At 47.7% G+C, this 23,636-nt stretch overlaps 1 pseudogene across 1 annotated transcript in view; it reads left to right on the forward strand.

Moving 5' to 3' along the window:
* Window positions 1-22,937, forward strand: part of LOC147659596 (uncharacterized) — a 148,755-nt pseudogene extending 125,818 nt beyond the window's left edge. The window contains exon 6 of the transcript XR_015307203.1: window positions 21,812-22,937. The product of XR_015307203.1 is annotated as an uncharacterized LOC147659596 (transcript). The remainder of the gene's footprint in view (window positions 1-21,811) is intronic.
* The last annotated feature ends 699 nt before the right edge of the window (window positions 22,938-23,636 follow it).

Below are 23,636 nucleotides of genomic sequence, written 5' to 3' on the forward strand. Positions count from 1 at the left end.
ACCAGCCAAACACCACTCCGTGCACAGACAACCAAGTACCACTCCACACACACCACCAGCCAAGCGCCACTCCACACACACCGCCAGCCAAGCAGCACTCCGTGCACAGACAGCAAAGTAGCACTCCTCGCACACCACCAGCCTTGCACCACTCCACACACACCATCAGCCAAGCACCACTCCGTGCACAGACAGCAAAGTATCACTCCACGCACACCACCAGCCAAGCGCCACTCCACACACACCGCCAGCCAAGCAGCACTCCGTGCACAGACAGCAAATGACCACTCCACACACACCACCAGCCAAGCGCCACTCCACACACACCGCCAGCCAAGCACCACTGCGTGCATAGATAGCCAAGTACCCCTCCACGCACACTGCCAGCCAAACACCACTCAGCGCACACCGACAGCCAAGCACCACTCCACACACACCGTCAGCCAAGCACCACTCCACGCACACCGCAAGCCAAGCGCCACTCACCGCCAGCCAAACACCGCTCCACGCACACCATCCAGCCAAGTACCACTCCACACACACCGCCAGCCAAACACCACTCCACACACACCACCAGCCAAACACCACTCCGTGCACAGACAACCAAGTACCACTCCACACACACCACCAGCCAAGCGCCACTCCACACACACCGCCAGCCAAGCAGCACTCCGTGCACAGACAGCAAAGTAGCACTCCTCGCACACCACCAGCCTTGCGCCACTCCACACACACCGTCAGCCAAGCACCACTCCGTGCACAGACAGCAAAGTATCACTCCACGCACACCACCAGCCAAGCGCCACTCCACACACACCACCAGCCAAGCAGCACTCCATGCACAGACAGCAAATGACCACTCCACACATACCACCAGCCAAGCGCCACTCCACACACACCGCCAGCCAAGCACCACTCCGTGCATAGATAGCCAAGTACCACTCCACGCACACCGCCAGCCAAACACCACTCAGCGCACACCGACAGCCAAGTACTACTCCACACACACCGCCAGCCAAGCACCACTCCACGCACACCGCAAGCCAAGCGCCACTCACCACCAGCCAAACACCGCTCCACGCACACATCCAGCCAAGTACCACTCCACAAACACCGCCAGCCAAACACCACTCCACACACACCACCAGCCAAACACCACTCCGTGCACAGACAGCCAAGTACCACTGCACGCACACCGCCAGCCAAGCACCACTCCACGCACACCGCAAGCCAAGCGCCACACACCACCAGCCAAACACCACTCCGTGCACAGACAGCCAAGTACCACTCCACACACACCGCCAGCCAAGCACCACTCCGTGCATAGATAGCCAAGTACCCCTCCACGCACACCGCCAGCCAAACACCACTCAGCGCACACCGACAGCCAAGTACCACTCCACACACACCGCCAGCCAAGCACCACTCCACGCACACCGCAAGCAAAGCGCCACTCACCACCAGCCAAACACCGCTCCACGCACACATCCAGCCAAGTACCACTCCACACACACCACCAGCCAAACACCACTCCGTGCACAGACAGCCAAGTACCACTGCATGCACATCCAGCCAAGCGCCACTCCACACGCACTGCCAGCCAAACATAACTCCACGCACACTGCATGCCAAGCGCCACTCCGCACACACCGCCAGCCAAGCACTACTCCTTGCCCAAGGGGTCGCTACCTAAAAACAAAATTTTAATTCCCTGGTGCTAGTGGCCATTTTCTGCCCCCCCGGGGGCAAAACGGCAAAAGAAATGGGCCGATTTGCCCCCAGGGTGGACAGAAAAACAAAAAAACCATCATGGCTACCTGGAAGCGACCCTGTAAAAGATAAAAAAAAAGTTGGCCTTAGCTGAATGACAATATTAAATTGAACCGTAGTTTATATTAATTTCTGTCTGTAACCTGCTTGCAAATAAACAGATCCCACTAGTCATAATGAAATGTTGCTCCATGGTGCACGGCTGGTGCACAGAGGGTTAAATTAAGTTGTCTGAAATTCAGCTGAAACCAGGAAAGAAAGGCAGGTGAACTTGTGCGTGCCCATTCTGCTGAAGCTCCAAATTGTTTAATGATTCACTAGCTTTTACCTATGTACCAGAGGCAGTTCAGTCAGTTCAGCGAGCCTTTTCCAGGAATCGCTCGCTGACCTAGAATGTGACAAGTTTGGCCTGTCCTTGCCTTGTTGTCGTAAAGAGGCAAAGTGTGTGCCCAGCACAGATAGCAAGTGCGTCATTGTGTGGGAAAACAGAAAACACGGGCCTCTGTATGTACATTTCAAGATAACCGGTCAAGGCAAGGCTGACACGGGCCTCTGCTGATAGTAGATCAACATTGCATATGTACATTTCAAGATAACCGGTCAAGGCAAGGCTGACACGGGCCTCTGCCGATAGTAGATCAACATTGCATATGTACATTTCAAGATAACCGGCCAAGGCAAGGCTGAAAAGTCAGGAGATGGTGGTTTAAAGATTAACCTGTAGCTGCATGGTCAGATGTGTCGCAAATAATGTAAAATGTGAACGTAGACATATTTTTGAAATGCACCTTGATACTGTAATATACACGTGGATCTAATTCTAGCATGGTCACACCATGATGTAATAGTTAATGAACAACCTGTCAAGAGATTGTGAACATATATAAAGGCTGAATTCTCTCTGTGAAAACCAGATCACTTTGCACTCCTGCAAATTGTCTCAAGCTGCAGCTTTATTGGCAATAAAGCTACTATTCTTTGAAACCTTGTATGTGCCCTTCTTCATTGTCCCTATTAATAAATTTTGAACTTTTACAGATGGTGCCAGTGACTCGTGGGGAACTGATGGTCTCTGCAGGGGATACAGAACTGCTGTCTTTGGAGTCTTCAGGAGCCTTAATGTCTCGGTGCATTCTGCGCAGCTACTGAGAGGACTTGTTTCCTGACACGCCCAGATGACAAGGCTCCCGTTGATAAGCCTTTGACAAAAGACACCACCAGCTTCCCTTGAGCCATCAGGTGATTTTGTTGCCACAGCAAAGAAAGACGCATACAACGGCATACTGAATGGTCTAATGATCAGGTAGGCAGTGCTTAATTGCACTGAACTCAATATTATCAATTGAATAGTGTTTTTTCTAAAATACATCAGAAAGTACAAACTGATATTCATTAGGGATCTCTAGGGGAGGTCTGAGGGCGCCTTTAAGATAGGTGCCTGAGGAGTACTGTCCAACCTGTGAAAGATCATAAGGGTCCCAAGGACAGGGGAGGGACCGTGGGAGGTTGCCTCAAAGGGACCTTGGGTGGTTACCTTAAATAAGAGCATGCTTCTGAAAAGACGTCTAAAAAAATAAAAGTACATATGCATATTGGTAAAATAGGTTGTACAATTGTATATTGCAAAAGTGTTAAAATAGAGTGTAAAATAGTGTATTTTTAGAAAAGAAATAAAAAGTGATAAAGGAAGAACAATAATTAAAGTTAGTAAATAAATAAAATTAAAAATGTTTAGCAAATTATTTCTGAGCACAACTAAAGGCCGCAGGGCAGCCTTAGATGTCACTCAACCAACACCTCCTCATGGCACACCAGCATGGTATGTGTCACGGAAAAAAGGGTACCATACAGCTATTCATCTAGATCAATGGACTCATTATACTAGGAAGAATCCTGATCTACAGTGGCCAGAATATGGGACATTTAACAGAGATAAAATGCTCTATTTAGAAGATTGTTTAAGGGAACGTGAAAAGAAAGGGAAGAAGGTACGTTTATTACAATGGGATGCATTTCATGCATGGCGCTCATACGCCGCTAACAGATGGCCAGGGGAACCTAGGACAACGAAAGGGAAAGCTTTGGCACATGATAGGGAGAAGGCAAAAGAAAGATGTGTAACAAGTTGTAGGGAAAAAGAAATGGAAATGGACAAATGCCTTACAGTTCACAAGCCTATACCAGATGTGTACCCCACTCTACCTAATGCTCCCTTAGAACAGGAAGATACTGAAGATCCTGTAATAGAGGCATTATTAACAACTCCACCACCATACAGCCCACAAACAATGCAAATTACATCAGCACCACAGACACACACACCTCAATATACATCACCAACTAGTAAGACAGTACCTATATCACTACAAGAAACGCCTCTCTCTACCTCTGGTAGACAAGGGTTAAGGCCAAAAATAACAGAAAAAGAACAGAAAATGATACACGAGTGGGTGATGGACATTATGAAAAATGGTACTTCTACATGGCGTACTGCAAAAAGTCGCTTCCCCCCAGATTTCACGCCTGCGCTTCAACGCAGTGCTTTGGATAAATTGGACAAGAAAAGTTACAGCTGGTTTAAAGACTGGGAAAAACATTGGCCTGAGGAAGACGGCTACCCCCAACCTGACAGATTGTCCCGTGCTCATAGCAACACAATATCAGCAGCAATAGATGATGTAGGGGCATCAAGTACAGAGATATTAGAGGCTGTCCAGATATTAGCTGAATGGATAGATACTCTTCTGATACTAGAACAAAAATGTACAAAACTTAAAAAAAGTAAAGATGAGGAAGCTAGTACTCACTCTCCTACTCACAACTTCCCATTAAGAGAAGTACCAGGAAGTCAGGAAGGGAAGCCCACTATTAAAGTTCACACACCATGGTCAAATGTTGAATTACATAGATTTGCACTTCAGTTTCCAGACATTAGACAAGACAGAGAAGAATGGTACAGACAGACAGAAATAATACTAAGAGTTGGCACTCTCATGCTGGAGGACATTGAACAAATGTTTTCTATAATATTGCCACCAGACATTTGGGGAAAAATAAGGAGAGAGGATGATGAAGTCTTAAAAATACAATGGGAGGGGCGTGGCCAAGATGGCGGCGGAGTAGGACGCCTTTTCGTGCCGCTCCGGCGCTGATCCAACAAAGCATCTAATAGCACGGTTTTGGGGGTGCCCACGAGCCCCTACAGTGGCGGAGACGATCGCCTCGCGGAGCGGCAGACGTTGGTGGGGTCGCCGAGGCGGTGTGACCTTGGAAGCGCCTGCGAGAGCGAACGCAAACTGCGGCCTGTGAGACCCCGGGCTTTCCAGACATCGCGGCCCGGCGTGGTCGATGGGCGGGGCCCCAGATCCGCTTGCAGACTCTGGAGTGGACGGAAGGCTGTTCGGACCTGAGCCTGGGCGAGGGAGGTCCTGGCGACGAGACCCGGCTCGTACCCCACCACACCTGGGGGAGGTGGAGCACCGACCCCTGGCCAAGCAGTGGCACTCGGACGACCAGTAGCACTTTACTATCTCCATCGACCAGCCCTCCCCTCGCGGTTGGCGGCAGCGGCCTGTTTGAACTTTCGAGGCCCCGGGCCTGGGAGCTGCGCGAGGCCGAACGGCGGTGGGGCTAAGGAGTAACTCTGCCGCTAATTGGAGGTGCGACACGTGCAGAGCGGAGGCACGGAGGGCTGAGGCAGAAGGACACCGGCTCCCTGGGGTTCCCGCCTGGGATACAGGAGACGCCCACGGGTCGAGTGCCTGAGTGCGCTTGGAGGCGACGGCGGGCGCCGAACATTTGGTTCGCCTGCAGGCCCCGCCACTTTCCTTAGCCACGTGGAGCCGGCGCAGGGCGCGGTGAGCCGCCATGTCCACTGTGCAGCGCAAACGAAACCAGGGGAAGGACAAAGCCTCCCAACAACCGGCCTCCCCTGGGGCGAGTGGGTCGTCGAAGCACTCTGATGAAGACGCCCCGGCGACGAAAGCCTTCATGTCGGAGCTGTTCGCCTCCATCAAGGAGGATATATCAGAACTCAGGGCGCAACTCGCCTCCGACCTACGGGAAGTGCGAAGGGACGTGGATGGCATAGGAGAGAGGGTGGCGACCCTGGAAGACAGGGACCTGAGTGTGGCCACCGATGTTCACATGCTCCAGCAAGACATAATCCGCCTCACCGAGCAAAATTTGGACCTTCAACTGCATACGGAAGACCTTGAAAACCGCTCCCGTAGAAATAACATCCGTATACGGGCGGTGCCATGGGACGGTGAGGCGGGGGATCTCCGGGGGTACGTTCAGGAGCTGTTGCTCCAGGTCCTAGATGAGGCGGACACGACGGAGATACGGATGGACAGAGTGCACCGGGTGGGATTGCCACGGCGCGGGGGGCCCTCCCCCTGACATATTGGTGTGCGTCCACGATTTTCAACTTAAGGAGAGAATACTGCGGAAAGCCCGGGCCATCGACTCACTGCAATTCCGGGGCCATCGGCCACAACTATACCAGGACTTGGCTGCATCCACCCTGCAAAAGCGGAGGGACTTCCGACCTGTCACATCGTTTCTGAGAGAGAGGGGGATCGCCTATTCCTGGGGGCACCCTTTCAGGATTATCTTCAGATGGCAGAACCGCCTGGCCCAAATCCGCACGCTTCAGGCGGCAAAAGAGCTCTTGGGATTGGAGGATGTGCCGTCCTTGCAGGCCACGGCGGCCTCTCCGTCTCGACGGCGCCGCCGTTCGAACTCATGGCATAGGGTGGGGCGCTCCCCCGCCGGTTCCCCCGCTAGACAACGTCCGGACCTTTCTACCAGCCTGCAGGAGCGAGGAGCAGCAGTCGCTTCGGTGGCCTCGGCCACGTTGGCCGACTCACAGCTTAGCTCTGAGGCGGCGTAACCCCCCGAAGAATGGCGGATCGGCGCCGGGGAGGCTCGGGCCTTCTGATCGAGGGATTTGCAAGTACTCTGGTGGGAGACGACCTCGATTGTGGCCAAGGGGAATAGTGGTTTCATTCCTCTGGCCTGTCTCTTGATTGGGGGCTTCCTACGGACTTCGGCCTCCTGATCTCGATGAGTATAGTTATTGCACTTTTTTTTTCTATTTTTGTACAATGTTCTGTGTTGGTTCGGGGGGGGGGTTTGGGTGGGGGACTGTTGGGTTGGGGGGGGGGGGCCCGTGACGGTAGGCCTTTTGGGGATGAATGCAAGTGTGAATGGTGGAATGCGTGCCATGCTGTAGAGGGGCTGGTCCATCGACTATTCCGGAAACGTTTGGGAGCACGTGGCTGGGGGAGGGGAGGAATGCAGGCTGGGTGCCGATTGTCTTACTGATAGCGAGTTCTCTGTTTGGTGTCTGCCATGCCGATTAGTATAGGCACTTGGAACGTCAAGGGCTTGAACTCCCCTCAGAAGAGACAGAAGGTCCTGAAATATGTTGTAGACCATCATCTTGATGTTGTGGGGCTGCAGGAAACCCATCTAGCACGAAAGGATGAACTGCGGCTCCGCCACAGGGCGTACCCCATTGTGTACAGGTCCTCAGCAGTCACGAAGCACCGGGGAGTAGCTCTACTGTTTAAGGCAGCGTTGCATTTTCAACCTATGGGGGTCCGCAACGATAGAGAGGGGCGGTGGCTGATAGTCAAAGGGCAGGTTCAGGGCAGGCTATGTACATTTGTGGTGCTCTACTTGCCTAATACCGGTCAGAATAAGTACTTGCAGGAGCTACTGGAGAAGGTGGGGGACTTTGCGGAAGGTCTTGTGTTCATGATGGGTGATTATAACTTGGTTTGGGACGGAGAGGTGGATAGCTCGGGGGGGCGGCGGGCGGACACAGGGGTCTTCTCGGGGGCTACGCAGCGGGGGGTGGAGGAGATGGGTCTGGTTGATGGCTGGAGGTTTTTTCACCCTGAGGTAAAGGACTATACATTCTTTTCCCATGTGCACCACTCCTACTCCCGCTTGGACTACATCTTCCTTAGTCAATCACTTAGAGGGAACATTTTAGATGCCGCCATTCTCCCGATATCTGTATCGGACCACAGTCTCATGGTGCTCACGCTTCGGTGGTCGCCTCCTGACACCGCGAACCGGAAGTGGTACTTCCCGGCCTCGGTGATCAGGGACGAGGTGTCCCATCAGGCCTTACGTCTGGCTATTCGGGACTTTTTTGAGAGCAATCCCCCTTCAGACACATCCCTGATGACCACGTGGGACGCCTTCAAGGCGACGATCAGGGGGACATGCCTGGGCCTCAACTCGCAATTGAACGCTTTACGTAGGAAGGAGAGGGAGGCGCTGGAGGCGGAGGTGCTCACGCTGGAAAGGGAGCACAAAGCTAATCCCTCGAGGGTGACCCTACGTCCCCTGACGGCGGTGAGGGGCAAGTTGAAGGCGCACTATACAAATAGGGCTGAACTCACCCTATTGAGGCTGGGTCGGCACTCTTACTCCGGGGGTAACAAGATTGGCCGACACCTGGCCCGGCAATTGAAAGACAAGAGGGAGCGTGAATACATAGGTGGGATTAGAGATGCTGCGGGAGTGCTCCATCACAGTGACGGGGCGAAGGCGGATGTCTTTGGCCGCTTCTACGCCGCGTTGTACAAGGGGGATGAGCTGGACACTGCTAAACAGCGTGAATTCCTGCAGCGCTTATCGCTTCTGCAGGTATCAGGGGCTTGGAACGATTTACTTGATGCTCCGATCACGAGGGAGGAAGTCCTCTCTGCCATCAAAAACCTGAAATTGCACAAAGCCCCCGGACCAGATGGGTTCACCGCGGTCTTTTATCAGACCTATGTGACTGAGGTCTGTGACTTACTGGTCGCCCTCTTTAACGACATGGTTGGACCTGGGGTGAACTCTGGGACCCTGGCGGAGGCAGTGATCACGGTCCTGCCGAACGCGGGGAAGGACCCGGAGCAGTGTGCCTCGTACCGCCCCATAGCATTGCTCAATATCGACGCAAAGCTCTACTCGGCTATTTTAGCGAGTCGCCTGCAGGACCTGCTGCCGTCGATTATCCACGCGGACCAATCTGGCTTCATCAAGGGCCGCCAGACGCATGATAACACTAGGAGGGTAATCCACCTTATTGAGAAGGCGGACAGGTTCCGCATCCCGGCGGTCTTGGTGGGGCTGGATGCGGAGAAGGCCTTCGACCGAGTGGACTGGGGCTTCCTATTCCACACGTTACAGGCGTTTGGTTTCTCCGATCGGTTCGTCGCGATGGTGAGAGCCAACTTTTGCAGCCCGCGTTCGAGAGTGGCGGTGAACGGCCACCTGTTGTCCTTCTTCCGGCACACACGAGGCACCAGGCAGGGGTGTCCCCTCTCACCCTTGCTGTTTGCACTCAGCATTGAACCTCTGGCGCTGGCCGTCAGGGAGCATGAGGGGGTGAAGGGCATCCCTTTCACGGGGGAACAGCACAAGATCACCCTTTTTGCAGATGATGTTCTATTGTCGGTGGCCGACCCCGCTACCTCTCTCCCATGTGTACGGGATATATTGCTGGAATTTGAAGCGTTGGCCGGCTTCAAGGTTAACTATGGCAAGTCGCATGTCCTGAACCTGACCCTATCTCAGGCGGAGGTGGCTCGGGTGAAGGCGATGACACCTCTGGCCTGGGCCTCGGGCTCCATTCTATACCTAGGGGTTCACCTCACCCCCACAGTGGGCGGCCTCTTCGCGGCCAATTTCCCGCCCCTCTTGGCCAAGTCGCGGGCGGATCTGGAGAAATGGAAACCAAAATTCCTCTCCTGGCTAGGACGGGTACATGCTATCAAGATGGTCCTTCTCCCCAAGTATCTATACCTGTTCCAGGCTCTACCGATCCCACTGCCCTCCACTTTTTTTAGCCACCTTAAATCGATGATGTTGAAATTTGTCTGGCAGGGTGGTCGAGCGCGGCTTTCGTTTACACTCCTGCGGCGCCTGCGGAATGAAGGGGGGGTAGGCCTTCCAGACTTCAGCCTCTATTACAAGGCGGCCCAACTTAGAGTCCTGGTGGAATGGTCACAGCAGTTTTCTGACAAACACTGGCTGCATATGGACCGGAGTGTGGCAGGCCGGTCCATCTGGGACCTGGCATGGAAGCCGAAGCGGGACCGACCAGTGAACACGTATATTAGTACCCCCAGGGGGACTACGCTGAAGGTCTGGGACACACTGGCGGGCGATGAGAGGTGGACGACCTTTCCATCCCCATTCACCCCATTGCATTTTAATCCGGAGTTCCCACCGGCGCTCGCCGAGGGCCCCTTTAACGGCTGGAGGGAGGGGGGATGCCGGGCGTTACTTCACTTGTTCCATGGCCCCGATCCCCTGACGTTTGAGAACTGCATGCGGGATTACCAAGTGCAGCCAGGGGAGCGGTACCGGCATCTACAATTGCTTCACTGGGCCACATCGCCGGGGGTGCGGGAGGCGGCGACTAGACCTCTGTCCGACTTTGAAGCCTTTCTCCTGAAGACCTCTGCCATGAAGAGGGTCATCTCTTTTCTATACCAGCTGCTGCTCCGCTCGGCCCTTTCCCCCAGACCGCGCTACATGGAGCAATGGGAGGATATGGTGGGGAGAGATATCACTGATGGAGAATGGTCGGCACTTTGGAGGGACATGACGCAATTTAATCATTCCATACTCCTGAGGGAGGCGCATTTCAAAACTCTTACGCAATGGTACATGGTCCCGGCTCGACTTCATCGCATTTTCCCGGCGGTCACGGACCGGTGTTGGAGGGGTTGCGGCCTCCTGGGGGACTTCCGCCACATTTGGTGGGATTGCCCGATCATTAAGCCCTTCTGGGTCGAGATCTTGTCCCATATTAAGGACATTCTGCAGTACCCTGTCGACGACTCCCCTGAGTTCGTGCTACTGGGATTGAGAGACCCTGGCCTTGAACACCAAACGCGAGCCGACAAAAAGATCCTATGGCTGTGTCTAGGCGCGGCTAAACTCACGTTGGCTTCAGCCTGGAAACGGAAGGAGGCCCCGGCGGTTTCCCTTAGGCACTCTAGATTGTGGAGACTTCTGAGTCTCGAGAGAATGGCGGATATATTTATAGGCAACTACAAAAACTTCAGGCACGAGTGGGGCCCCTTGGCGTCCTTTCTTTCTGCTGGCTTGCCTTCGGCTGTTTGCCCGGCGTCTTTGAGGAATTTACACTTATTTCAGCTCTAGAGTATGCTTGTTGGGTGAATGGGGAATGCGAGCGGCGCCGTCACGGGGGGGGGGGAGTTCTGGGGGGGAGGGGCTGGGTGCTGCACTGGGACAGTTGCATCGTCGAGATGAGGCTTACTTAGAGACTGGAGCGAGCCTGGACTATTTATCGGCTGCACTAACTGAGCTACCCCCTGCTGGGGGATAGATGCGGGACTGCCGACACTCTCAGCTCATGAAGACTTCACCTGCTGGTTTTCTGTTTTGCTGCTCTGCCTCATCTTACTTTCACGCTTCCCACTGTGTGGGACCATCTACTCCCCAAATGTGGTACCTTTTGTTTATTGTTATTTTTTCTGTGTCTGCAAAATAAAAAAATGTACAAAAAAAAAAAAATACAATGGGAAAATATTACTAAAGCAAAAAGGAAAGGAGGAGATGATATATCAGATGATATTAGAGACTTACCAGCAAAAATAATGGCTAAAGTAAATACACTGGTCCCCAGAAAACAAATAGACTGGTCGAAATTAAATGCATGCATTCAAGACACTGAAGAAACAGTATCTGGGTTTTTCGCTAGAATACAGAAAGTCTTCACAGCTTCAAGTGGTTTAGATACTGAAAAGGAAGCAACACAAAGTGCACTTGTCTCTTGTTTTGTAAATAATTTAAAACAACCAATTAAAAAGGGGATTCTAGAGTATAACCCTACTTGGTCATGCAAAGCACTAACAGAAGTTTTACAATTGGCACAGTATTACGAAATGCTAGGTAAAAAGGAGTTGGAAAGTAAAAATAATAAATTAAAAGAGTTAAAAACTAAAGTTTTGATTCAACAGGCAAACGAATATAGCGGCAGAGGACAAAGAGGCAGGGGTAGAGCAAGAGGCCGTGGGGGCCCACAAAGGTCATTTTCTACTCCCCCTACACAGCATACCACCACAAATGAACAAGCACACACACAAGGATGCTTTAATTGTGGGGGTCAGGATCACTGGAGAGCTTAATGCCCACACCCCGTCAAGCAGTCACAAAGAGGGGGTGGGATGGGAAGATCAAGAGGCCGGGGAAGGAGCATGGGAAGAGCTGGATATCAACAGCAAGGACGTGACTCACAACATGGCCCTACAGAGTATTCCCCCAACACAAATTTCTTTGATAATGAACAAATACCAAAAATGCAGGTGCATCACCCTTATGATGGAATATATCAGGAAGGGCCCCAAGGGGACTGGGACTATTATGCACAATAGGGGGGCCCGAGAGAGTTAATACAGAGGATGGTAATGCCTGTAGATCCCACTGGACCATAGGTGAGGGGTAAGATTGAAGGTACACCTGTGGAATTACTAATAGATACAGGGGCCACCAATTCCTCCTTAACGAAGAAAAAGTTTCCAGATGTTCCTCTCTCGGGAAAAATAAATAAGTCAGTGGGATTCACCAACATACTTGTAACAAGCCCAATTTCAGCACCCTTGAAATACAGTATAGGCCCAATTCAGGACACACATTCATTCCTTATATCAGACAAATGTGCATTTAATTTGTTGGGATTGGATTTGCTAAAAAAGATGAATGCCACTATTAAGTGCACTGCAGACGGAGTTTTCTTGGAAGTAGATGGACCAATGACAGAAGAAATGGGCAACTGTTTCCTATCAATAGGAATACAAAATATTGCCGCACAAATAATGGATCAAATAGATTCAAGGATATGGGCAAAATACACAAATGACACAGGGAAAATGAACATCACACCTGTCACTATTACAGTCAAACAGAATGTAAAATTACCAAGAATACCACAGTACAAAATTGCTCCAGAGGGTCTAAAGGGATTGCAGGATATAATAGCTGACTTACTAAAAGAAGGGATTGTTAAAGAAATATCAGGCAGTCCTTGTAACAGCCCTATTCTTCCGGTCTTAAAAAAGAGTGATGGAAATACTAATGAAAAAAGTTACAGATTCATAGTTGATCTAAGAGAAATTAATAAAATAGTGGTGCCACAGTTCCCGGTTGTCCCAAATGTAGTATCAATATTGTCAACACTGTCACCAGAAATGGCATATTTTTCTGTAGTGGATTTGAAGAATGCCTTCTTCTCAATCCCAATAGATGAGGGTAGCATGTACCTCTTTTCATTCTCTATAGGTGGGAGAAGTTTTTGCTTCTGTAGGGCCCCTCAAGGGTTCACAGAAAGCCTGAGCATTTACAACCAGGCCTTAAAGAGAGAACTAGACACATTCAATTTATCACCTAACTCTGTGCTAATACAATATATTGATGACCTGCTACTTGGTAGCATCTCTGAGGCACAATGTACAACTGACACCATTAATTTGTTAAATTTCTTAGCTGAACGTGGTCACAAAGTTTCACCAGAAAAGATTCAATTTGTTCAACAGGAAGTATCCTACCTAGGACACATCCTGTCGAAAGGGCAGAGAAGATTGGATGATAAGCGCATTAAATTGATTCTACAGACACCAGTGCCACGCACCCAAAAACAGGTGCGAGCCTTTTTAGGTATGGCCAGTTATTGTCGACATTGGATTGCTAACTTCTCCTTGATTTCAAAACCTTTATTGGCCCTGACCCACAAGGACACGCCCGAACCCCTTCAGTGGTTGCCAGAACATGAACAAAGCTTCCTTGCCATTCCGCAAGCTCTCTGCTCTGCTCCTGCTTTAGGCCTACCAGACTATTCTAAGTCTTTCCAACTCTATGTTCATGAGTCTGACGGGAGTGCTCTTGGGGTTCTATGCCAGCAGTTTGGTGACCACAAAAGACCATGCGCATATTTCTCTGCCACCTTGGATACTGTAGCCAAGGCTTTACCTTCCTGTATACGTTCTGTTGCAGCAACCGCCTTAGCACTACAACGTGCAGAAAGCATAATAATGGGACATGAAGTTGATGTCTATGTTCCACATGCCGTAGAGCTGATACTAAATAAGACACGTACGCAGCACCTCACAAATGCCAGGCTCACGCAGTATGAGATCTGTTTATTTGCAGCACATGTGACACTTCACAAATGCAATGTGCTTAACCCTGCCACTCTGTTACCTATTCCCACTGATGATCTAGTGGACTCAGACCATGATTGTATTTTGTTAACTGAAGAGCAAACAAAAGGGAGAATAGACATGACGGACATAGCCTATGCAGATGCAGAGGGAGAATTGTGGGTGGATGGTTCCTGCCTTAGAACAGAGGATGGAAATACATCAGCAGCCTATGCAGTTGTAACAAATAAAACTGTAGTTGAGTCCTGTAAGATACCTGAGTTGTCTGCACAAGCAGCAGAACTTGTGGCACTCACACGAGCTTGTGAATTATCTGAAGGAAGGTGTGTTAACATATATACAGACAGCCAATATGCCTTTAATGTGGCACATTCCTTTGGAAGACTCTGGAAGGAAAGAGGTTTCATTACCTCACAAGGCACAAAGATACAGCACGGAGTGCTTATCACCAAATTACTTAACTCCCTGGCACTTCCAAGGAAATTGGCCATAGTTAAATGCAGCGCTCACAGAAAGGTTACAGATAAGGTAGGCCAGGGAAATGCATTTGCTGACATAACAGCAAAACAAACAGCAAGAAATAATTCAGCACTAGTACTAACTGTCCAAGAATTACCAGATGAAGTGAAGTCACTAGATCTAACAAGTGAAGGTATAAGACTAATGCAACAAGGAGCAACCACAGAAGAACAGATGAGTTGGTCAAAGAACGGGGCATTTGTTCAAGGATGTTGGATGAATGGCGCAAAGGATAAATATATGTTACCAGACAGGATGGTCTACTCTATGTGTTTGGCCATGCATGGCCCAGCACATATATGCAGGGATGCAATTGTTAATTGCATGGACAAATTCTGGGTGAACAAGAACATAAGAAAAATAGCACAGGAGATATGTCAAACATGTTTGGTATGTGCACAGTACAATGTGGGTAAGACTGCTCCAGTGCCCAAAGGCAGCTTTCAGAAACCAACAATGCCATTTGAAGCCCTGCAAATAGACTATGTGGAGATGCCCCCTACAAATAAGTATAGGTATATCCTGGTGGTGGTGTGCATGTATTCAAAGTGGATAGAGGCATATCCGGTGAAACACAATGATGCCATCTCAACAGCCAAGTGCTTGATAAAGGAACTGATCCAACGTTTTGGGGTCCCAAAAACAATATTTTCAGACAATGGCAGTCACTTCTGTAATGAACTAATAAAGGTTACATGCAAAGCCTTGGGAATACAGCAGAAGCTACACTGCGCCTACCATCCAGAGGCCGCTGGCGCAGTGGAAAGAAAAAATGGCGTGCTCAAAGCCAAAATAGCAAAAATATGTGCTGACACAAAATTGACCTGGATGGATGCCTTACCTATTGCCCTAATGAGCATGAGGAGCACACCAGATGCCAAGACCAAGCTCAGCGCGCACGAAATAGTCACTGGGTTGCCAATGGTCGCTTGGGGAGTTCCAGACAAAAATGCTCTGCCTATGATGACGAATGAACTGTTGAATGATTACTGCATGTCACTTACACGTACTCTTGCTTCTATCAACCAGCACGTGAAGGGAGCCCTTCCAGAGCCGCTGCAGGTCGAGGGGCACAAGTTCAAGCCCGGTGACTGGGTGCTAATTAAAGCATTCCAGAGGTCCAACTGTCTCCAAGCTCGCTGGAAGGGACCACAACAGGTGCTGCTCGCAACAAAGACAGCGGTGAAGTGCACAAACAACAAATCTTGGATTCACGCCAGCCACGTCAAGAGGGCACCTCCTGAGACTGCATCCAGCCAAGACCCAGGTCAGCAGCACATGCCAACACCAGAACTGATCAAAGAAGAAAAAAGGTACAATTGGAGATCTACAAAGAAGAAGGAGATGAAATGTCAGTAATTCTGGTACCTGATCTTCTGCAGGAAATAGATGAAGTACTACTATTAGATATTATCCTAACAGATATTTTGACGACGATTTTTGACTTTGAGAATAGCAGTGAAGAAGACAACGAAGTCGCACTCAGTTACCTTGAGGAAGTATTTAGTCAGCTAGAATACCAACTAATGCAAGATTTGAATAGTCTAGCATTACAAGAAGCCTTGAATAGAGTACTTGCTGACTGAGAAAAATAAACTAGGGTATATTGCACACTACCACCAGGAATAACAGCCTGTCTGCATAACATGAAGAGACTACAACAATTCATCAGGGAAGTTCTTAGTAAAAAGTGGGCCAGTACAACGTTGAGTAGATGAACTGATCCAGGAGGTATTTGCGAGTCCTCCTGTAACTGCATAGTGCCCGTGCCACTGCAGTAATTAGTAGATGAACTGATCCAGAAGGTATTTGCGGGTCCTTCTGTCACTGCGAGCACCCGTGCTGCTGCAGCAACCAGCAAAGGACTTGAATGGATCCAGAAGGAATTTGCGGGTCCTTCTGTCACTGCGAGCACCCGTGCTGCTGCAGCAACCAGCAAAAGACTTTTTCCAGATCATCAGGACAACCAGCTTCAGAAAGATACATTTGGATTGAGGTATAGTGGACACTCCTGTAAAAATAAATGTGGTTGCACTAACAAGTGATATCTATGATCAAAGGGTCGTGTTTTACAAGAATTACATGCATATCTTTGGGAGGAGAGAAGTACAAAGAAATACTCAGAGACCATCTGAAATATTAATGAATAGCTGTTCGCAATATATTATATACTACAGCCTCACCTTATATGTGTTTATGCTTTTTGTGTGTTTAGCCTATATTATAGTAAAGATTCATAGTGATAATTCACAACATAGTGTCATCAATAGCACTACATCCAATTAAAGAAAGTATAAGAATAGATAGATAGATATGGATAGGGAAGATACAGTTCTAAAAATGAAGAAAAAATGGTACAAGTCTAAAATGTGCATATCTGGGGTGATATTCTGTCTGTTAATATTAGCATTAATTACTGTATATCTATTAGATGTGTTCTATCCCATGGAAAAGTTGATCTCAACACCAACAACACCTGCTACAATACCTGCATACACTTTGTCACCTGAAGAAATAGCCCACAGAGAAGATATGCACCACAATTCCTTTGTGACTTTGATGCATCATACCAATAAGATATTAACAAGGGGAGATTGCTGGATATGTTTGCAATTCCCAGCTTCTGTAGACCAAAGTTTGCCCCTGGTTCAAGTCCCACTACCGTTTGCAGCATCCTGTTATGCCATTTACATAACAATAGTAAAAATAGAAAAGTACTGCTGGTGCAGGGGCAACTATGGCCCCACCTGCAGGAACATTATATAACAAATATATGGAAGATATTCTGACACTAGGGAACTGCACGGAAGTGATAGAACAAAATGCAACATTTCCCCTGTCTGACATCTTTACTCCGCTCTTTCCAAATAAGAATACAAGCATTAAGATAGCAGGCCCATCAAAAGAGGCAAATAAGAATATACCATTTTTAAAGTTAAAATTAAGAAAACACAACGCAATAGGGAGTATATGTATTAAGAGTAATGGGACCTATCAGGTGGGAAATAGCACAAATTGTAACATGACATTTGAAATGACGGCCGGAAATATTAGCATTCCACTTTACGTAGGTGACTCAATTTATTTCATTTGTGGAGAGAAGGCTTATACATGGCTTCCAACAAATTGGGGTGGTTGTTGTCACCTAGGTTTTGTATTACCTGCTATAGCAATAAAAGACACAAAAGAAGTTCGAAGGGACATGCAAAGACATGCACCACGGCGAGGCAGGAGAAGTGTGGATGTGGATCAAAGAGATACAGCATCACAGATAGCGGGTGACATATTTAAAGGAGTGATACCATGGATTGGTCCAGCTATCAACTCCAGGGATATACGTAGATTATCCAGGCTACTAGAAGCAACAATAAATGAAACAAAAAGTATACTTGGAAATATTACAGTAGAGCTTCAAGCCGTGAGATTAGTTTCGTTACAAAATAGAATGATTCTCGACATGATGCTAGCAGAAAGGGGAGGAGTCTGTGCAATTATAGGGGCGTCCTGTTGCACCTATGTCCCGGACTCCTCTGTTACTGTCAGGGAAGCAATAAAAAGATTGCATCATATAGGTGTAGAAGCACATCAGGATTCTGGTACATGGGATATAGGAGGTTCACTTTGGAGTTGGTTGAGCGCATGGGGTTGGAAGATAGGAATGGTGTTCATAACAATTTTCCTACTAATAATAGGCTGTTGTCTATTAGTTAATTGCCTGCCAATGTGCTGTCAACTATTGGGACAGCTGACAAAATGCCAAGTGAGGAAATTAAAGGAAAAGAAAGAATGCTGATGCAAACAGTCACTACTGAGTTAATGAACATAGACATTTCTGCCAGTGATAAGAACGAACAATATAATTATTAAATTGTGATATGCTGCGTGATGAAATTATTTTAAACTGAGGTTCAAAGGGTCGGTTTGTAAAAGATAAAAAAAGTTGGCCTTTGCTGAATGACAATATTAAATTGAACCGTAGTTTATATTAATTTCTGTCTGTAACCTGCTTGCAAATAAACAGATCCCAATAGTCATAATGAAATGTTGCTCCATGGTGCACGGCTGGTGCACAGAGGGTTAAATTAAGTTGTCTGAAATTCAGCTGAAACCAGAAAAGAAAGGCAGGTGAACTTGTGTGTGCCCATTCTGCTGAAGCTCCAAATTGTTTAATGATTCACTAGCTTTTACCTATGTACCAGAGGCAGTTCAGTCAGTTCAGCGAGCCTTTTCCAGGAATCGCTCGCTGACCTAGAATGTGACAAGTTTGGCCTGTCCTTGCCTTGTTGTCGTAAAGAGGCAAAGTGTGTGCCCAGCACAGATAGCAAGTGCGTCATTGTGTGGGAAAACAGAAAACACGGGCCTCTGTATGTACATTTCAAGATAACCGGTCAAGGCAAGGCTGACACGGGCCTCTGCTGATAGTAGATCAACATTGCATATGTACATTTCAAGATAACTGGTCAAGGCAAGGCTGACACGGGCCTCTGCCGATAGTAGATCAACATTGCATATGTACATTTCAAGATAACCGGCCAAGGCAAGGCTGAAAAGTCAGGAGATGGTGGTTTAAAGATTAACCTGTAGCTGCATGGTCAGATGTGTCGCAAATAATGTAAAATGTGAACGTAGACATATTTTTGAAATGCACCTTGATACTGTAATGTACACGTGGATCTAATTCTAGCATGGTCACACCATGATGTAATAGTTAATGAACAACCTGTCAAGAGATTGTGAACATATATAAAGGCTGAATTCTCTCTGTGAAAACCAGATAACTTTGCACTCCTGCAAATTGTCTCAAGCTGCAGCTTTATTGGCAATAAGCCACTATTCTTTGAAACCTTGTATGTGCCCTTCTTCATTGTCCCTATTAATAAATTTTGAACTTTTACAACCCTTACCCAAGGGGTCGCTTCCCAAAACAAACACATTGCCCCAACAAAAAACCCTGGTGCTAGTGGGAAATTTCTGCCCCCCCCTGGAGGCAAAACGGCCAAAAAACAGGCCGATTTGCCCCTAGGGGGGGCAGAAAAACAAAAAGTTAAATATGAGGCCACCTGGAAATGACCCTTGCCCAAGGGGTCGCTTCCTAAAAGCTAAAAACAAAATCCCTGGTGCTAGTGGGCATTTTCTGTCCCCCCTGGGGGCAAAACGGCAAAAAAAACGGGCTGATTTGCCCCCAGGGGGGGACAGAAAAACGTAAACAAAAGCCATGGCCGCCATCTTGGTTTCACAAAACAACCCTGGTGCTAGTGGGAAATTTCTGCCCCCCCTCGGGGGCAAAACGGCAGAAAAAACGGGCCGATTTGCCCCCGGGGGGGGGGCAGAAAATCGAAAATTATATGGCTGCCCACCTGGAAGCGACCCTTGCCCAAGGGGTCGCTTTCGAAAAGCTAAATAAACAATCCCTGGTGCTAGGGGGGGCATTTCCGCCGCACAATCGCGACGCTGTGCGCGATCGTGAGGCAGAAATGCCCTGCAAAGAGACATCAGGGGAAAGAAAAATATCTTTCCTCTCCCCTGATGCCTCTTCACTGCCCCAAAGCCCCGCCGGACACCAGAAACCCACCTTCTTCTCCAGCGCTCAGGAAGCAAATGGCTTCCCGAGCGCTGGGAATCCCTGATGATGTCAGCGCGCGCTATGCGCGCTGACATCATCAGGGATTCCCACGGGGGGTGGGGGGGGCAGCGGAAGCTCTTCCGCTGCCGCCCCCAGCAAAACAACCAAGATCACAGACCCTCGGGGGGAGCGCCAGCGCTTCCCCCGAGGGTGGGGCTGATGACGAGCTGGCCTTGTCATCCGCGCACGGCAGGTAAGCGCCATGACGAGCCCAGCTCGTCATTAGCTTCGAAGGGGTTAAAGTTAACTATTGATGTTAATGCAATCTGATGGAAGGTCCTAGAGAAGCTGACCACGAGCTAAAACATATCCTTGCTTAAATGTCAGCGGCATTGTTAGAACTACTTGAAAGTGAGGGAACACATTTTTGTCATCTGATTATTAAAAGACCAGCGAGAACAAACACAGTGTAAACGAAAGTCCTTGTTAAATGTCTTTCCTGGATTTCAAGAAAGTGAACACATTCAAATAGGACTCAGTAGCCAAAGATACTCTCTGCTAGAAGTAATAAACTTTAATGCCACAATAGTTTAAAACTATCTTTCTTGCAATATCCACGTCTTCTCTTGCCCTTAAAACCACTTTGTTCAGGCTATCTTGAATTATTGTCATTATGATAATGTCCACATATACTGTTCTAATCCTGCCACTCAATGTTTTAAGCAATCTGACATTATTGAGACATTTCAAACTATACAATAAATAAATAATAAAATCACAGTGCCATATCTAATATATAGAGAGGATTATGCCGCCATCTCTATTTATCAAACTAATTTAAAACTTAGGCAAACATTTGAAATACATCACACTGTTGTGGTAGAAATGAATCATAAATGTGGAGAAGTGTGGCTCACTGGTTAGAGCAGGCAGACCCTGAAGCAGAGGTCAGACCCGGGATCAGGGTTCAATTCCCGACGCGGCAGGGTCTTGAGCTCAAATGTCCATGGACTCGATAATTCTCGCTTCGGTGCCTGACCTAATCATGGGTTCACACTCTGCAACTCTGGGCATTAAGCTTGCTTAATCTCCACAACGGCCCCCCTGCGGCGGGATGCCTGGCTTTCACCTTGGGGATGCCCTGTAGGGGCTATCTCACAGGGAAAAGCCAGGACGGGTTCCCAAGGCAAGCGCGGAGATACCCCTTCGGGGGTCGATTCAGGCGCTATGTAAGAAATATAATAATAATAATAATAATAATGTTGATTGTCTCACAAAAGGAAATGGACAACATGTCTCAGTAGCCACAGTGCTTAATACCATTTGCAAGGAAAAGCAAAGTTAAAAGGAAATGTTTATTTTGCTAATGGTAATCCTTAGTGTTTTCTTGTCTTGCCATAACTTCTATGCAAAAGCACTTGTAAACACTAAACACCAGTCTAACATCTTATCTCTGCTTTATAAAACTCCTAAATTAATGTGGGAAATGCTTGACTCATAAAATGAGTAACTGCTGATAAGAATCCATCCGTAGACTGTATCAGACTGTAACCTGTTAGAGACGTCGTCCAAAGTGCAATAGTAATGCTCCAGGAAGATTTGAAGGATGAATAAGCAAAGATGCCTGTTGAGATGAGATGCCAGAAAAGTTTCACTCAAAAATTCAATCTCACTCAACATGAGAGAACACACACTTGTCAAAAACCTTATCAGAGCTCGAAGTGCCAGAAAAGTTTCAGTCATGACTTCAATCTCACTCAACATGAGAGAAGACACACTGGAGAAAAGCCGTATCAGTGCTCGGAGTGCCAGAAAAGTTTCAGTCAAAAGTTCAAAGTCACTCAACATGAGAGAACACACACTGGAGAAAAGCCTTATCAGTGCTCAGAGTGCCAAAAAAGCTTCAGTCTCAAAATTAGTCTCATACGACATGAGAAAACACACACTGGAGAAAAGCCGTATCAGTGCTCGGAGTGCCAGAAAAGTTTCAGTCATAAATTCAATCTCACTCAACATGAGAGAACACACACGCCGGAGAAAAGCCTTATCAGTGCTTGGAGTGCCAGAAAAGCTTCAATATCAAAGCCAATCTAACTCAACATGAAAGAATACACACTGAGCAAAAACCGTATCAGTGTTCGGAGTGCCAGAAAAGCTTCAGTCTCAAAATTAGTCTCATTCGACATGAGAAAACACACAATGGACAAAAGCCTTATCAGTGCTCAGAGTGCCAGAAAAGTTTCAGTCTTAAATTCAATCTCACTAAACATGAGAGAACACACACTGGAGAAAAGCCTTATCAGTGCTCGGAGTGCCGGAAAAGCTTCATTAGCAAAGCCAAACTAACTCAACATGAAAGAATACACACGGGGCAAAAACCGTATCAGTGCTCGGAGTGCCAGAAAAGCTTCAGTCTCAAAATTAGTTTCATTCGACATGAGAAAACACCCACTGGACAAAAGCCATATCAGTGCTTGGAGTGCCAGAAAAGTTTTAGTCATAAATTCAATCTCACTCAACATGAGAGAACACACACTGGAGAAAAGCCTTATCAGTGCTCGGAGTGCCGGAAAAGCTTCAGTCACAAAGGCAGTCTAACTCCACATGAAAGACTACACACTGGGCAAAAACCGTATCAGTGTTCGGAGTGCCAGAAAAGCTTCAGTCTCAAAATTAGTCTCATTCGACATGAGAAAACACACAATGGACAAAAGCCATATCAGTGCTTGGAGTGCCAGAAAACTTTGACTCACAAATACATGCTCACTCAACATGAGAGAACACATACTGAAGAAAAGCCTTATCACTGCTCGGAGTGCCAGAAATGTTTCAGTCTAAAATCCAGTCTTATTCGACATGAGAAAAGGCACACTGGAGAAGAGCCTTAACGGTGCCTGAAAAGCTTCAATCACATAGGTAATCTCATTCAGCATGAAAGAATACACACTGTTCGGAGATAATCTCAAACGTTTCCTGGGTGGCTAGGAAAGCTTCTTTAAATAGGCTTGTTTTCACTTTTTTATCCATTGTAAGATTAGTTATATTATTCTGTTTTGGATACAGAGAATTCCAAAAGTTTTTTTTTTCACCGTAGGGTTTTTCAGTTGTTCCTGGCATAAACTATCCGATTTATATCACAAGATTTCAGGTTGCTCTTTGGAATATAGTTCAGGTTCATTGACTGGTGACATTTAGGTCCATGTCTACCCTTTACTTTAAAGACAGTGCAGAGGATTTAAAATGTTGTTCTGTATGCCATTGGAGGCAAATGCAGTTATTCTGTATCAAGGCTCTGGTCCTCTAAATTTGGTGAGAATTCTGTACTATCTGAAGTATTTTTTCAGAAAAGTTTACACATTGAAGCATTGCAGAATCCAACACACAGTGGGATCGTGCTCCAGATGGAATTGTGTAAAGAAAAGAGATTAGAATCCAATCAGACATCAAATCCAATTTATAGCCTTTTACCAGAAAACCAGATATGGCCATAAAGGAGAAACTTATAAACATAGATATATTTCTAGAGGTTTCAGTCATATTACCCTATAACATGCACACAAAGACGCAAGTGTTGTCATTTGGTGTTT

The sequence above is a fragment of the Lissotriton vulgaris genome, unplaced genomic scaffold, assembly GCF_964263255.1.
Source record: "Lissotriton vulgaris unplaced genomic scaffold, aLisVul1.2 SCAFFOLD_1997, whole genome shotgun sequence".
NCBI classification, from domain to species: Eukaryota; Metazoa; Chordata; class Amphibia; order Caudata; family Salamandridae; genus Lissotriton; species Lissotriton vulgaris.